This window comes from Pogoniulus pusillus, chromosome 18 (genome assembly GCF_015220805.1).
Source record: "Pogoniulus pusillus isolate bPogPus1 chromosome 18, bPogPus1.pri, whole genome shotgun sequence".
In the NCBI taxonomy this organism is placed as follows: Eukaryota; Metazoa; Chordata; class Aves; order Piciformes; family Lybiidae; genus Pogoniulus; species Pogoniulus pusillus.
The window spans coordinates 18,105,648-18,121,908 of record NC_087281.1 but is presented as its reverse complement, the minus strand read 5'-3'; the positions used below and the strand labels follow the sequence as shown (position 1 = coordinate 18,121,908).

The following is a 16,261-nucleotide window of genomic DNA, read 5'->3' as shown; positions in this document are numbered from 1 at the left end:
AACCACCCTTTAAGTGACTGCACAAAATGTTGTAAAAGTTCAGCTAATCACCAGCTTCCTTAGAGTTTAATTTTCCTGAATGGTCTCCAGTGCTAGCTACTGCCCACATCCAATAGAATCACAGAATCAACCAGGTTGGAAGAGACCTCCAAGATCATCCAGTCCAACCTAGAACTCAGCCCTAGCCAGTCAACTAGACCATGGCACCAAATGCCTCAACCAGTCTTTTCTTGAACACCTCCAGGGATGGTAACTCCACCACCTCCCTAGGCAGCCCATTCCAATAGCAAATCACTCTCTATGTCAAGAACTTCCTCCTAACATCCAGCCTATGCTTCCTCCAGCGCAATTTGAGACTGTGTCCCCTTGACCTATTGCTGGTTGCCTGGGAGAAGAGACAAACCTCCATCTGACTGCAACCTCCTTTCAGGTAGTGGTTTCAGACTTCTAAGACCTTTCAGACCAAAGTGTTGAATTATAGGCAGTTACTAATTACCTCACAGTGTGTGGTGCCTCCGGTTTGATTTTACGGGCAACTGCTCAGGATGACACACTCATGACCCAGTTCTGCTCTCAGAAGGATGAGGGAGCAAAGCAGGACTTCAGGTGATTTCTTACCTGTAGGTTTGGATTTAGGGGCAACAAAATCATCAGTCCATAAGGGGGATTTGTAGAAAAATAACCAGTGACCCTTTTAGCTCTGTGTGCTGATTAGAATGAGTTATTAAAAGGTTAAAAGTGTATTAACACTAATCTTATTGTCTCTTTCTCTATGATTAAGCATTCTGTTTCCTGAAGTCTTGTTATTAAAAGAACTATTTCCTTAATAGACTGCATTACACAAGACAGGTAAATGATGATTTATATGCACTTTAACAGCATGCTAAGACAAATGGTTTTTGTACTTAAAGCAAGTGTTAGATTTGGTTAAAAGTTCTGAATGTAAACAATTCTGTAGAAATTACTATTCATTAAGAGGTTTCCTGCAATTCTCAATGTGTCAAAATGCTAGTTTCTGCTTCACTGGCAGTCTTCCAGAAAAGACTAACAACAAACTCTCAACATGTACTTAATACTTTACATAACATATGTATCTTAAGTACATAAAATATCCATTCCTGTCATGACCTTTTAAGGCAATTTGTTCATAATGAATTAAAATATGAATTACCTCACTTTTTAAGAAAAAAAACAAACAAACAAAACAAAACCCAACAAGTTCTTGCAAGATTTAAATGTGAATTAAAAGCTTTGGAGAGACTTCATAACTTGAAATGAGAAAAGCCTTATAAAAGCATTGTAAAAACCTGGAGCGTGTTTTATTAATACCAACAAATACATCTCTTAAAATCTCCACTGCTATATAATCCTTCCATGAGCACTATGGTGACCTCCTTGCTGTCTATAACTACCTGAAGGGAGGTTGTAGCCAGGTGGGGGTTGGTCTCTTCTCCCAGGCAACCAGCACCAGAACAAGGGGACACAGTCTCAAGTTGTGCTGGGGGAGGTCTAGGCTAGATGTTAGGAGGAAGTTCTTGCCAGAGAGAGTGATTGGCATTGGAATGGGCTGCCTAGGGAGGTATCGAGTACAGGGGAAGAATAACCTCCCTCATCCTGCTGGCCACACTGTTCCTGATATGGGAAGTTCCTAACAGTGCTTGCATGAGACAGAAATTGTATATATGCTCACTTTTTTTTTTTTTTCTTTTCTTTTTTAAAATTATTCAAAAAGAAGACTCCATGGAAAGAAAGTTCTTTACAAATGCCCCAGATATCTCCTGGTTTCAGTATAATACAATGATCAAGATGAGCTTGCAAAGATTTCAGAGGAGACTTTGTTATCTCCTTTGTCCAGCTATAAACATGCTTAATAATTTATCAGGTTTATGAGACAATAATACTGCTTGTCCCACAAGTTATTCCACTATTAAAATCTAAAAAGTTGCTGTAGTACAGTCAAACTAATAATTTAGGTTCATGCTTTGCACAGCGATGATAAAAGAGCAAAGAAAATTTCATTTTAGCAAAGCAGTAAATTTATTCCACTACAGTAGCGGAAAATAGAAAACGGAAGAAGTTAACTTAATCAAAGTCTCAGGAGCTGCTGTAAGAAAAGCAAGAAAATCACTAACTTTAGTAAAGTAGGCCAGGTTGGTCCTGATTAGCAAAGGTGGAATCAGAGACCTGGACTTCAAAAATTTTGGAAGAAATGGGGAATTGAATTCATTAAATTAAAAGCTAGTCAGTATCCTCTGTACCTGATCATGACAGTCAAGGATAAGAACACCTGTATGTTTTGATCTTAAAGGACTTACAAGTTTTGAAAAGAGGAAAAGATATGATTTAGCCTTTATACTTCCATGTCTGTTCAGACAAAACAGCATTTCCTTGGACCTGTGTTAATTTTGACAAAACAGGAGGGTCTGGATTAATTTAGAATAGTCAAACGAAGTCTAACATAAGAATAAAGATATTGAACAGGACTGAGCCCAGCACTGATCCTTGGGGAACACCACTAGTGACTGGCTGCCAACTGGATGTGGCACCATTCACCACCACTCTCTGAGCTCTGCCATCCAGCCAGTTCTTGATCCAGCACAGGGTGAATCTGTCCAAACCATGAGCTGCCAGCTTGGCTAGGAGCTTCTTGTGGCAGACAGTGTCAAAGGCTTTGCTGAAGTCCAAGTAGACTACATCCGCAGCCTTCCCCACATTCACCAGGCGGTGAATGTCATAAAAGGAGATCAGGTTGATGATCCTAGAGGTCTTTTCCAACCTGGTTAATGCTGTGTTAATTCTACCTGACACATGACAACCAATTTGGGCAAGAGCAAACTATAATTACAATATATAATTTACCATGTTGCTAAATGATACTCCAGGAAGTGATGGCAATCTGCCAGAGATCATTGGGGAGTACATACAAATGCTAAAATCCACCTACATTGCAGAGTCAGTAGGTTACAGAAGTTGTAATTTTCATTGATCCAAGGTGATTTTGTGAGACTTGAGCCTAGTAACTGCAGAAACTTCATGACATTTTGGCTTATTTTTAACAGGCCTTTTGAGAGCAATGATATTTGAAAGAAAGCAGTAATTTGAAAATCAAAAGGTATGTTAGGATATGTCAGGAAAAAAAAAATCACATTGTCACTGCACTAATCCATAACACACGTTCCTGTTTTGAAGACTGCTTACAATCCTGATTCGCATCTCAAAAGAAATAGAATAGAATTACTCAAGTGTAGAAGAAAAGTGTCAAAGATTACCAAAGTTATGCAATTGTCTTCACACAGGGAAGCATTTAAAAGATAGCTGCATTTCTAAATGAAAAAGATGAGTGATGGATTTCTGCAGTCCTTGGTGCCATGAGGCTGATTAACAGATAAAAGGCTCCTTGTCATTAACATACTGGGACCATCCAATTATTAATAAACCAATGTAGGTGTTTCTTTCACAGGGTTAAGATGCTGCTTGTCACAGAGTATTGAGTATATCAGAGTCTGCATAGTTTCAAGTGATTACAAGGACATGTTACAGAAATAAATAAATTAAAAAGCCAAGGCTGTTAACACAAAGATCTACTTCTGGCCCAGTGTATCCCTAAACTACAGTTTCTCCTGTTCTGACAGTCTTCTTCAGGCATCTGTTATTCACTGCTGTGAGAAATATGGTGCTGAGGTACATGGTTTAGTGGTGGACTTGGCAGCAGTAGGACTTGATGATGTTGTTTGTTCATTCCTTTGGGTTTTTGATTGGTTGATTTTCTTTTGGAGAGCAACTATCATATTTGAAGACACTACAAAACCATTCTTGGGACAGGGACAAAATAGTGGATTATAGGGAAATATTTTTAGAACAGCTGTTGTTTATCATCTGCGACTCAAATTTAAAGGTGCAGTGAGAAACAGTCCTCTAAATGCCTTCAGTGGTGTGATACTAAAGGTTTCTACATGACTTGACACACAGCATTTGAGTGGAAAGACCTATTATTTCTCTTTATTTGTGCAAAGAGTATTTATTTATGATTTTTTTTTTCTGCTTGGTCAGAAGTTATTATTCAGTTAGGGAAATTAGCATTAGTTGAATTCATGTATAGAAATCAAATTTTACTTCTGTCTTTGCTTTAAGGTCTGCAAATTCAGCCTGGGTAGAGGGGCCTCTCTGCTAATTCACCTTCAAAGTGAGGCTTTGTGCCATAAGAGATGCTTACTGTTGCATTTCTACCAGAGCACAACTGTAAAATGGAAGAGTGACAAAGAAACTCAAGTTGGCTACCAATTCTCACTTGCAAAAACTTTGGTTAAAGAAGTGATTCCCTGAATAGCCTGGTCTCTTCATAAACCTTATATTTATCTCTTAACGAATCAGCTGCCTTTTCTTTTGCCTTAGTTCCTATCAGTGAGAAAACACTGACATGAGCTTCTTCACTAGGAGTTTCCAGGTCACTGGTTGCCTTCCGTGGAGATACTGTGGAGCTACTTAAGGGTTGCCTGCCAATGTTAAATAGATAGACTCATAAAGTGGCTTTGGTGCTCAGTTTTATCCTGAACTAAATAGTAATTTATTATAACATAAGCAAACACTAATATGGCAACCACTGGTAGAGCTGTATCTTGCCTAATATGTTAATGTAAGCATGGTTCCTGCTTACAGTAATGTATTAGCTGCTTGCTAGGAAAGGCATCACAGAGACCTTTTTCAAAGCAGCTGTTTAAGACCAGCTGCCACTTCCTATAAAACAATGTCCAGTTCATTTAATGAGTCCAGACATCCATCTATCAGCGTGTCTTTATGTAAGTCACAAATTGCTAAATCTAGAAGCAAGTGCTTTTTTGTTGTTCTTCATGAGTGATGCATGACGAGCTCGGGGACAGAAAGTCCTAAAGAATATCTGAGCACTGAAAGTAGAATATATGCAGATTGTAGCCTTAATATTTCATTCTTCCCAAAGACTTTTCTTTGGCAGCACTCTGTAAGCATTATCTAGGAATTTAATCATTCTTGACTTCATACAGTCATCTGCTTTTGCAGTTATATAGCCTTTATCTGAGCTAGCAAATGCATGAATCCATTAACAACAGCAAGGACCTGAGTTTGGCAATAAATATAAGTTTTCGCCTCGGTCCACTTTGGCTAAGCAAGTAACATGGATGCACATGGATAATATTGGACTCTGTTTAAATGTTACAATGAGGAGGAAGAAAGGCTGTAGTCAAGTCGTGTGAGTAAATCACTTTCACAGTCTATGAGTGGTTTAGTGAAGAGTTCTGGAGGAGCAGAGAATACAAGAAGTGTGATGTGCAGGATATGAATGCTTCCACTGGCACATGATACTGTTTATACTTCCTGACTGGATGTCTCAAGATTTTGAAATATGAAAATAAGAGCACCAATGAGACAGTTATAACATTTACTGAATTTATTAACCTTTTTTAGAAGTGGTTTTGAGCAGGGAACAGCCTAGCCCCATGGGAAATAGATATTATCTCAATATTTAGAAATGAAGATATTTCAAAATAAAGTTTGTATTCCCTCCCTCAGATGAGGAAAATCCAGTTCAGAGGAACAGCAGTCAGTCTACTACTAGCAGGTACTTCTAAGAGTAGAACTCATAGAGTGGTACTATAAAAGTGCAAATGGAAAGCATGGAAGGATTTTTTGACCGTTATTTTTTGTGATTAAGTTGTTTATGTTTCGCTTGAAGTGTAAATAGTTTTCTCTATATTTATCACCACAGATTTGGATGCTTGCAGGATTCTTATGCATTTGTTTTTACATTGTGTGCTTCTATGGCCATTTATCAAAGATTATCAATGCAATTATAAAAACACATGTAGAATTTAGCTTGGTTTTTTCTTCATAATGATAAGTAGTTTTGAACTCAAATATAAAAACTATAAAGCTATAAAACCTCTTAAAGTGTCACCTTATTTGACATTTAAAAGTATTTTTCCATATCAGTATTAGATATTATTTTAATAATAGTTATTACTAAAGTAAATATGATGCAGAACTAGTTAAATAAATATATATATGTTTCTCATTTTGATGTACAAAAGTCAGTACATGGGAAACTGCAAAATAAGCTTGAGAGCATCAAAATGCTTATTTTCATATATTATACAGGTATGGTAGAAAGAAGTATAAAAACAATAGAAAAATGAATGAAAAATGGCTAAAGCTGATAATTTTCCATTTTCACTGACTCAACATATTTAATGTAGACGTTGTAATATGCAGGATTTAATGAAACTCCTGTGGGAATGAGAAAGTTTTCCCTTACTCCTTTTGAGTCAGAAAGGCTTTCCTGTTATGAAGTATTCAATCTTGCATCACTATGCTTTCTTATTTCTTATTTTAAGCAATTTTCTGGTTAATGCACATTCTTAAATTAGTACATGCTACCCAGATACATGCTGGAAGGAAGTGAGAGTTCATAAGGCAGATAGCGTTATCATATTCTCATTGGCATGGATACAAGGATACATATGTGATGGTCAATACTAAAGAAGAACTTTATCTGTTTCTGTGATAGTTTGAAGCTAGCTGGAGTATTTTGGAGAGAAGAATTAGATTATAGGCTGTGAAAAGGAAACAGTGTTGGTGTCTACTTCACTTATAGGCTTGCTGAGATGTATAAAAACAAGAACATAAATATAGATAACAGAGTTGCTCTCTGGCTTTGGCTGCCTGCACTTTTCTCCCTAACCTGCTTCCTATCTCCAAACTCACCTTGAACGTAAGGTAAAGTCTGGGGTAAGGTAAAGGGGTGGAAAGGAGGTGGAAGGGTGGTTGGAAGCCCCTTCTGGGGACTCTGCTTTCTGGGAGAGGTGTCATGTTTCTGTATTACTTTTTTAACTTGTATATTTCTGTCTATAGCTGTATATATTGTAAATACCTGCTTGTATACTGTGCTAAGCTGTAAATACAAAGCTTCATTCTTAATTTCCAGTCTAGCCTGGATGATTTCGTAAGAGTGGGGGGGGGTGGGTAACACCCAAACCATCACAGCTTCTTTTGAAAAGCTTAGTTTTCAGAACTTTGAGCATATATATGGTAAGTTATCCTGCTATTTATGGAATGAAGAATATGACACAATTCTTAAATAAGTAAAGGGTACTTTGGATCCACTTGTATGTATCTCTACTCGTACATTATATTACTGATTCATGTCTTTGTTCTTTGCAATGCTATATCCTTCAGTCTTCATAATACACTTTTCACTTTCAAATTATTACTCACCACCACGGAGAGCATGTCTGTGCTGCATATCAAGCTGGAGCTTTAAAATTATGCATATTGAATGAATTTCCTTTCTCAGTTCCTTTCAGTTATTGTTTTGCTGTTTCTCTAGATTATTATCTAGATTTAGCTCTGAGTGCCTTTCTGTTGGACATGACCAACAAGTGAAGGAACATCCTAAGACAGAGTGGAGCTAACCAAAGGGGAGATGCCTTGTTAGAGGTGGCATGTTCTGTGTGGCTGAGATACTGCTTTCAGACAAAAGCCATCTCAAATACTGCTTCAAGTTATGGAGTCCCCATTACAAGAAGGATATAGAACTGTTGGAGTGAGTGCAGGGGATGTCAGCAAAGATGATCCAAGGGCTGGACCACCTCTGTTAGGAGAATAGGCTGAGGGAACTGGGGTTGTTCAGCCTGAAGAAGAGAAGACTCTGGGGAGACTTTACAGGAAGTGTACCTACAGGAAGGCTGGAGAGGGACTTTTTATAAGGGTGTCTAGTGATAAGACAACAGGCAATGGTTTTAAGCTGAGAGAGAGTAGGTTTAGACTGGATCTTAGGAAGAAGTTCTTCAGCACAAGGGTGGTGAGACCCTGGAGTAGGTTTGTGCAGAAAGGTTGTGGATGCTCTCTCCCTGGACGCATTCAAGACCAAATTGGATGAGGCCTTGAGCAATCAAGTCTAGTTGAGAGACGTCCCTGCGCATGGAGTAGATGATCTCTAAGGTCCTTTCCTATATAATCCCTTCTATGATTTGATGAATTAATTGTGTTTGTGTTAATTTGTGTTTCGATGAATTAATTGTGATGTTTAATAAGGTGCTGATAGACTTGCTAAGATCGGAGCTTTTGAGGTGCTGCAGAAAGGGGTGCAGAAAGTGGATGCAAAATAAATGAGGCAACAGTGGATTGCCATGTCTCATTTAGTAAAGTAATATTTTTGTTTGTTTGAATCATATTATGTTGTTTTCTTAAGATATGAATGATCTTACTTAGGTGGAGATATAGGTGGCTGCCTCTTTCTGACTCAATCTTTTCTACCACCAGGAATATCTCAGCAGACTGCACTTTCATGGAGAAAATGACAGACACTTGGTTACACAGTGGAACGAATGGAAACATTCTCTGAAATAAAGTAAAGGTGACTCAGAAATATCTGAAATAAGCATTTCCTCCAGTTTTTTTTTTTTTTCTGTGTGCAGGTGAAAGAAGACCTAAAGATGTTCTTGGCAACTGTGCCAATATTCTGACTCTGAACTGATTCACTGTTGTGCTTTATATGTCAAGGAAAGTAGTGTTTGACAGAGTTCTTGCATTACTGTATCAGCAGAGTGCCAGAATCTTGGGGTAGCAAGTACTTAGCATTTGACATTTTCATGTTTTACAAAGGAGGACATATCACTGTGTACCAGTGGTTTTGACATGTTCTCATGAAAACCTCCTTTTCAACTAACCTCGTGAATCTGTGTTCAGCACTGCAGGGATGTAAAAAAATCAATTTGATCAGCATGGAAAGCCTTACAACCTTCATTTGCTCTGCTCACATCTCCACTATAAGATCTAAAACCTTGTCCTTGAGGGACAATAAGGTAAATTTAATGTCATACTCTAGGTGTGGTTTGTGATAAATGGTAGTGATGACAGCATAATACAAACAAAGCATCTGTTTGCATGGCCTAGGCTATTACATAAGTCAAATCCTGTCCTAATGGAAGAGTAGAATAAGAAAATGGAGTATGGCTGAAATGTAAATTAACTGTTCTCATGGATAAGGAGTTCCAGTAAGAAAGTGCAAACACATGCCTACTAGATAAAGTGCAAGATAATTATTTCCATTGGGTGAAATTTGTACCACTTTGGCTTTGCCATATTCAGCAACAGCCTGAGTAAGTATTTCGCTGCAGCCAACACTTTCATTTTGAAGCTGGCATGAGGTAGCAGGGTGGTGTGAATAGCAGCAGATTAATACTCGACCTATGAAAAAGAAATAATAAGGCAGTAAAGATAAGTCTGCAACACTGAAGGTAGTCACTACCTTCTTATATCTACAAAAGTTTCTGTCTTCCAGGTATAAATAGCTTAAGAGATACCAAGCAAAAGTTGAGAATGAACAGTTTGGGTGTGGTAATTGCAGTATAGAAAAACAAGATCTCAGATTTAGGAAGTTCCAATCTGCCAAATCTACTCTGATGGCATTCAGAAGCACCATTTGCTTTTGTAAGAAATACTTTAATACAATAGTTAGGATTCCAAGTTGCAAATATTCTTCCCTTGGATTCTATGAGGGATATACTGTGTAACCTGAAACATGAAAATGTTAAAGTTGAGGAAACATCAGACAGCTTATCACAACTTACAGACTAGTTCTTACAGCATTTGCTTCATATAAAAGAAGAAATATATGCAGCATTTTAGTCTTTTTTTGTATCCTGCACACAAGTGATCTACATTAATCATAGAATCATTCTGACTGGAGAAGATCTCTGAGAGTCATCAGAGCTTTCTTGACAAAACACCTCTATTCCACAGTTAAATTTGATTGTAAACTGTCCCTTACAGTGTCAAATATTTCAAGAGAAGGCTACATGGGGAACCTTGCAGTTTCTGCTCACTCTGAAGTATTTTCTCTTTCTGTTTCTCTGCTATCTGGGGATTTGGGGCTTGCCCAGATAGCTCTCAAAGGGGATTGCTGAGCTCTCACAAAGTACTGCTAGAGAAGAAAGACACTGGCTTGTGGAGATACCTTAGGTGGTTTATTTATTTACGGTTGTAGTTTATAACCTTCTGAAGCAGGAAATGATCTTGACACGCAATTAGAAATAGCTCAGCTAAGACAGAAAACAAGGGTAGCAAAAGCTGATGGCTGGCACACACAATTCAGTAGTCAGCTCTTTGTCAGGGTCACCCTGTTTGTCTTGATGTTGGGGGCTTGCTGGTGATAGGGGAAAGAAAGACTGATGCTGAAGAGCATTTTAATGAAGAATTTTCAGCTGTCAGCATTTTACAGACTCCCAGCTAGCTGCTAGGGCAAAGCAAGGAGCAGCAGGGTGCTTACCACCTGCCTCTCCCTTTGACAGTCACACATTGTTTTTTGACATGCACCTCATACCAACCTATGCAAAAGACATGGCTAAATCTGCTTGTAAGAAAAGCGTGGAGAAGACCTCAGATAATTTTTAATCTCTTCATGTTGCAAATGTACAAATTGAGCACTTCTTCCCAAATTAAGAAAGTGCTTTCAGTCTACCTTTATACTGTGGGTGATAACAAATAGATGGTGTTAATACTGCGAGATGTATTATGCTTATTCTTACCTAAACTAGAAGCCACATTATAAAGTGGTGACATTGCTGATACTTTACTCATGGACATGCTTAGGAATCTTCCCACTGTATTTGGAAGCATGTTTAATTTGGCTTTTCAGAAGAAAAAAGAGTACTTCTCACATCAGACAGACAACATACTGATATTGAACTAAGCATCTTGTCAGATTAAGAAAATATTGACTTTGTAGGATTTACTGCTGGACTTTCATGTAGCTAATAATGTTACAGTATAGCTTTACAATATGGCATTGCTACTTCTGTCAAGTGGCTGCAAATGTACTGATTTTTCAGGGTCTCAGCTCTGAGGATTGTCATGCCTCCTCTGTATGAACTCTTATTGATCTGACAGCAGCTTTCCTTTAATGTGGTTTAGCTATTACAACATTTTCCCAAATCACCGGGTGTCTACAGTTAATCTGTTCTAATTTGTTCTGTCTTTGTGTAGTACTGCCCTGATTTGATGACTGCACTCTAATGATGACACATACAGAAACACAGCTTGGTGTGATAGCAGCATGGAGAAATGAAGGCAGGAGGCACCAAAAAATTGAATGGTAAGATGGGGTGGAGGCTGGCACTGGAAGCTCAAGGCTATGAACTGCTCAGCTGTGGTCAAAGAAATGCAGACCTTGGGGTAGGAGAGAACAGAGAAATAGTATCATGCATAGGAAAATTAAACCATATGTAATAAGTTTGAACATAACATTCTGGCCCTGTACTCAGCACTGGTCAGGCCACACCTTGAGTACTGTGTCCAGTTCTGGGCTCCTCAATTCAAGAGAGATGTTGAGGTGCTGCAACGTGTCCAGAGAAGGGTGACAAAGCTGGTGAGAGGCCTGGAACACAAACCCTATGAGGAGAGACTAAGGGAGCTGGGGTTGTTTAGCCTGGAGAAGAGGAGGCTCAGGGGGGACCTCATTGCTGTCTACAACTACCTGAAGGGAGGTTGTAGCCAGGTGGGGGTTGGTCTCTTCTGCCAGGCAACCAGCAACAGAACAAGGGGACACAGTCTCAAGTTGTGCCGGGGAAAGTATAGGCTGGATGTTAGGAGGAAGTTGTTGCCAGAGAGAGTGATTGGCATTGGAATGGGCTGCCCAGGGAGGTGGTGGAGTCGCCATCCCTGGAGGTGTTCAAGAAAAGCCTGGCTGAGGCACTTAGTGCCATGGTCTGGATTTGACTGGCTAGGGCTGGGTGCTAGGTTGGAGTGGATGATCTTGGAGGTCTCTTCCAACCTGCTTGATTCTGTGATTCTATGATTCTATAAATTAGGCCCAGTTCTCCACCTGGGCCTACCAGGCCAAAACCTTCCAGAGCCTTCCAAAAACTTGCCCCACACTCAGGCCTACGAGGCCTCATTGCTCCACCACAGGCCTCACCAGACCCAGTGGCATAGTTAGATGTTAGCTGCCAGCTGAGGCCAGGAGGAGGCCTCTCTCCCCCACAGACTGAAAGATAACAGCACACACATCAGAAACAGGGAGAGGAAGAGAGCAAGAATTGGCTGTGCATTCCTTTAAATAGGCAGATAGAGGAACACGGAACAGAATAACAGATTACAGTATCTAGGGCCTCCCTCTGGGACAGGCTGCTCATCGCCCTGGGACTCTGCAGTCTCTGGAGGACTTTCTTTATGGTTGTGCTAATTAACTCTTAATTGCCTTTAATCTACAATAGGTGCTATTCTCCATTTGCCCTTAGTTTCCAATGGGCCTATCTAGTCTGTAGTATTTCACTGTGATTGAAACTGATTATATTTAGCAGCGACTCTCCACAGCCCAGTAAAAGCTGCTAAATAATAAAAAGCATGAGTCATTTAACATGTACTCAGCATTAGTGCTGACATCCCTAGGCAATACCAGACACATTTGTCAGCCTCTACACAAATATGAACTAATACTGCCCCGGCTCTGAACGCAAAGGTTCTGAATGGAGCCATACTTCACATGAAAAAATCCCAATTCACCAAACAAGTCAGGCTTATTCCTGGCTCCAAGTTATTACTGTGATAGTGCAACTTGTGAGCCTTAAAGACTGGATTTGCCTGTCCTTCCCTGCACTCCTTATTTTGGTTGCAACAATGACTTAGAATCATAGAATCAACCAGGTTGGAAGAGACCTCCAAGACTTACACTGGCTGAGTCAGTCACGTAGCTATTATGTGGGCCATGACTTTCTTACTTCAATATAAATGCATTTTTTTCCCTTTTTCTAAATATAGCTGCAGCTACAAATGACCAATCATTAGTGGGCTGATTATTTAGCCATTTCAATGGAATTGATTGGAGCAAAGAAATCAGCTCTCTTGCAGTGTGTGCATGCTATCAGAGGTGGAATGTGGATTGAATGTCTCTGCCTAGAGAAGAGGAGGCTCAGGGGGGACCTCATTACTGTCTACAACTACCTGAAGGGAGGCTGTAGCCAGGTGGGGGTTAGTCTCTTCTCCCAGGCAACCAGCAACAGAACCAGGGGACACAGTCTCAAGTTGTGCCAGGGAAAGTCTAGGCTGGATGTTAGGAGGAAATTCTTGCCAGAGAGAGTGAAGAATTGGAATGGGCTGCCCATGGAGGTGGTGGAGGCACCATCCCTGGAGGTGTTCAAGAAAAACCTGGATGAGGCACTTGGTGTATTGGTCTAGTTGACTGGCTAGAGCTGCGTGCTAGGTTGGACTGGATGATCTTGGAGGTCTCTTCCAACCTGGTTGATTCTATGATTCTATGATCACACATTTTCCAGTCATAAGAGTTTGCCTTCAAAAGGACAAAGAAACCTACAAAAGTTAATTGTATAGGGGCTTGGAACCTATGATTCTACGATAGAGTAATTTTTTAAACTGTTTTCTGAGATCCCTAAAACTGCAAGAGATACGAAAGGGTCTGTTAATTCTATGGCAGAACAATAGATGTCTTGCACTCAACTCCTTAATTGACTGTAATGATCCTGATGGACACTGGCCAAAGAGTTGGAACAGTCTGTAAGGTCAAACTAAAGTATTCCTTTTATACATTTCCTCAATCAAATATTATGTTATAAATTAATTTGAAAAGGAAAATGATCAATTATAGCACTTCATAATTAGAGACACACATCCAGGGAAGTAAATGAGATGTATCTGAGATTTTCCATGCTCCATGGAGACTTTTAGTAGGAAAAAAAAAGGAATGATCTGTTTTGTGCTATACTGAGCATGGAATTTTCCTCAGCAGTAAAAGAAAGTACACTTAAATCCATGACATGGGGAATTTGTTTTAGTAACTGTATAATGAAATGTTTTATCTATGACAAATTTTAAGAGGAAAAGAAGCTTTATACTTCAAGTCAGTTTTTATGTTTAAGAGCACAGAATACTAAAGGTTAACATTTTACCTGATAATCAACTCATCTGCAATGTCTGTGTCTAGGGGCTTAGATCAAGAGAAATCTGATAGAATTCAAATTGTAATACCTTTGCCTCACTGTGGGATAGCTAGCTTGCTTTGTCAAGAAGACTGTGTTGTAAATGGGGCTAGTTGAAATCTGAGTTTGGGGTAAAATGCAATGAGGCAGATTTAAAAGTCAGGAAATATTTATTAATATACACAAAGTAATTCCCCCAAACTTATTTACAACTTTCCACACGAGTTCTCGGACGCGGCTAGCAGAACTGTTTCACAGAATGTCTCTGTACAATGGGAGTTTGAAAGGTTTCAGACAATGTCTGTGGTGGAGTCCGGCGGCTTCATTCGCCGCCTGTGAGGCTGATTAAAGTCCTTTAGCAACTCGAACAAAGAATGGAGAATGCTCACTAGTCCTCATGTCCGTGGCCCAAAAACATAGGCAGGAAAACAGCCAACAGAAGTCCTGTGGCAAATTCCACCTGCGCTGCTGGCTGAGGCGAGCGCTGAGGCGAGCGCTGAGGCGAGCGGCAGATCAGCGAGATCTGAACGAGCACGCCAGTCCCTTTTCCCCTGTTCACCCCCATTTATAGGGTAATGGCCGAGGCTAATGGTCTCATTGACCACACAATCGCCCAATCACCTCTGGCAATCGCCCAAGCAGACACAGAAATGGAAGAACCCACAGGCTGTTGTCTTCCATAGAATGGGGACGCATAGGCCTGCCACGGGACAGGGGCGCGGTCCCCATGGACCTGGGTTTGTTTTGTCCTGTTTCCCCGCCTCTGGTGCAATGCAGACAGGCAGACAGGCAGGTAAATAAGACCGGACATGTTTAAGCCCATTTTTATGTCCTTTATGACTATTCACCACAGATTGCTGTTCTTTCCTCTGCCCTTTTACTTTTTGGTTCCACACCCTACTTTTTTCCTGTTTTATCTCCTCTGTTCTCAGTCTTGGTGTGAACCTCTGGAAAGAATGAATTTGAAGGAGTCAGTATGCCCCCCGTGCCACTGGGAGCAAATGACCATTCTGCATCATCAGGTCAGCAAGGTAGTCTGTGGAGCACCATGGAGGCCTCAGCAACCTTCTCTTGCTCATGTATGGACATACTCTTGGCTTGTGTACAATATCTATTAATGATCTGTGCTTCAAGTAAAGTTCAGAGACAGTACTTCTGCTTTGTTTTTCTCCATTCCTCTGTCCCTTCCTCTTGTCCCTTTTCCTTCTCTCCTTATCATACTTTTATCAATAATTAACTTATTTATAGTGATGCACAAATACTGAAGTTAAATCAACAGGCATCTTTTTGCCACTAGCACATGTCCCTCTCCCCTGTGAGTTGCCTTAGTTAGGCACCTTTTACCCCATGCAAAGCAACTCTGCAGGCAGGCTATACATACCACAGAGAGATCACAGCAGGTATTTACTGGATAATGCATGCAAAAGATGACCAGGACAAACATGGTTCTGCACTGAGAACAAATATGCTCCTCAGGCAAGAGGAAACACTTCTGCAGGTAGCTCTCTGTCAGGGATGGACGCTGAGACTTTGTTACATCCTGGAGCACACTGACTCTTGGTATTCAGCTGAGTTACCCTCTATAGGCTCCCTTCAACTTTCTTTTCCCCTTCTCAAGTTTTCTTCATGTCAGAGGTCTAGAATACTTAAATTGTTACCTATCAGAACCCAAGCAGCTGCAGCCTAGGGCTTTCTGCTTTCACTTAGGTGGCTCTAGCTCCAGCACCTTCTCACACCTAACCCACTTTCACAGTCATAGTGAGCTCAAGTCCCACAGTGGTGCTGCACTGACACCTGGTTTTGTATCAGAATGGCTGCAACTGTGGTCCCAACATACACGCCATGATTTGGCCTTTTTATCTTGTTTGACCTGCTTCCAAATATTTGGAAGCCAAATTATGTTTTAGGATTGATCCTTTTCTACAGGACATTCAGATTGGTTTTACACCTCTTGGAGGAAAGAAGTGCCTCTATGCAGGGTCATAGCTGGTCAAGGAGGTACACAAATATCTTACCACTCTACCTTGGATCATTGTGGCAGGTAGAATCCCTTCACACCTTATGTGGTCTTTGGGATTCTATTGCTGCCTGTTGTTTTTGATCTGACCCTAATACTGACCCGTTGAAACCCCAAACTTTAACAAAGATAATGGCATTCATCTGTAGTGTAGTGCTACGTACACTGACAAATGGCCTAATACTCCAAGACATTAAGAAATTTCATACGAAACCATCCAAGCCCTTCAGCTAGTGCTTAATCCTAAGGATGGACAGCTCTTTATAAACCAGCTGTGGAT

General features: G+C 40.2%; 1 long non-coding RNA gene across 1 annotated transcript in view; it reads left to right on the top strand.

Annotated features, from left to right (window-relative positions):
- The window catches only part of LOC135183321 (uncharacterized), an 81,080-nt gene extending 72,670 nt beyond the window's left edge, over nt 1-8,410 (top strand). Inside the window, exon 2 of the long non-coding RNA XR_010305515.1 lies at nt 8,293-8,410. This is a non-coding gene — a long non-coding RNA (uncharacterized LOC135183321). The remainder of the gene's footprint in view (nt 1-8,292) is intronic.
- Nucleotides 8,411-16,261: the final 7,851 nt, after the last annotated feature.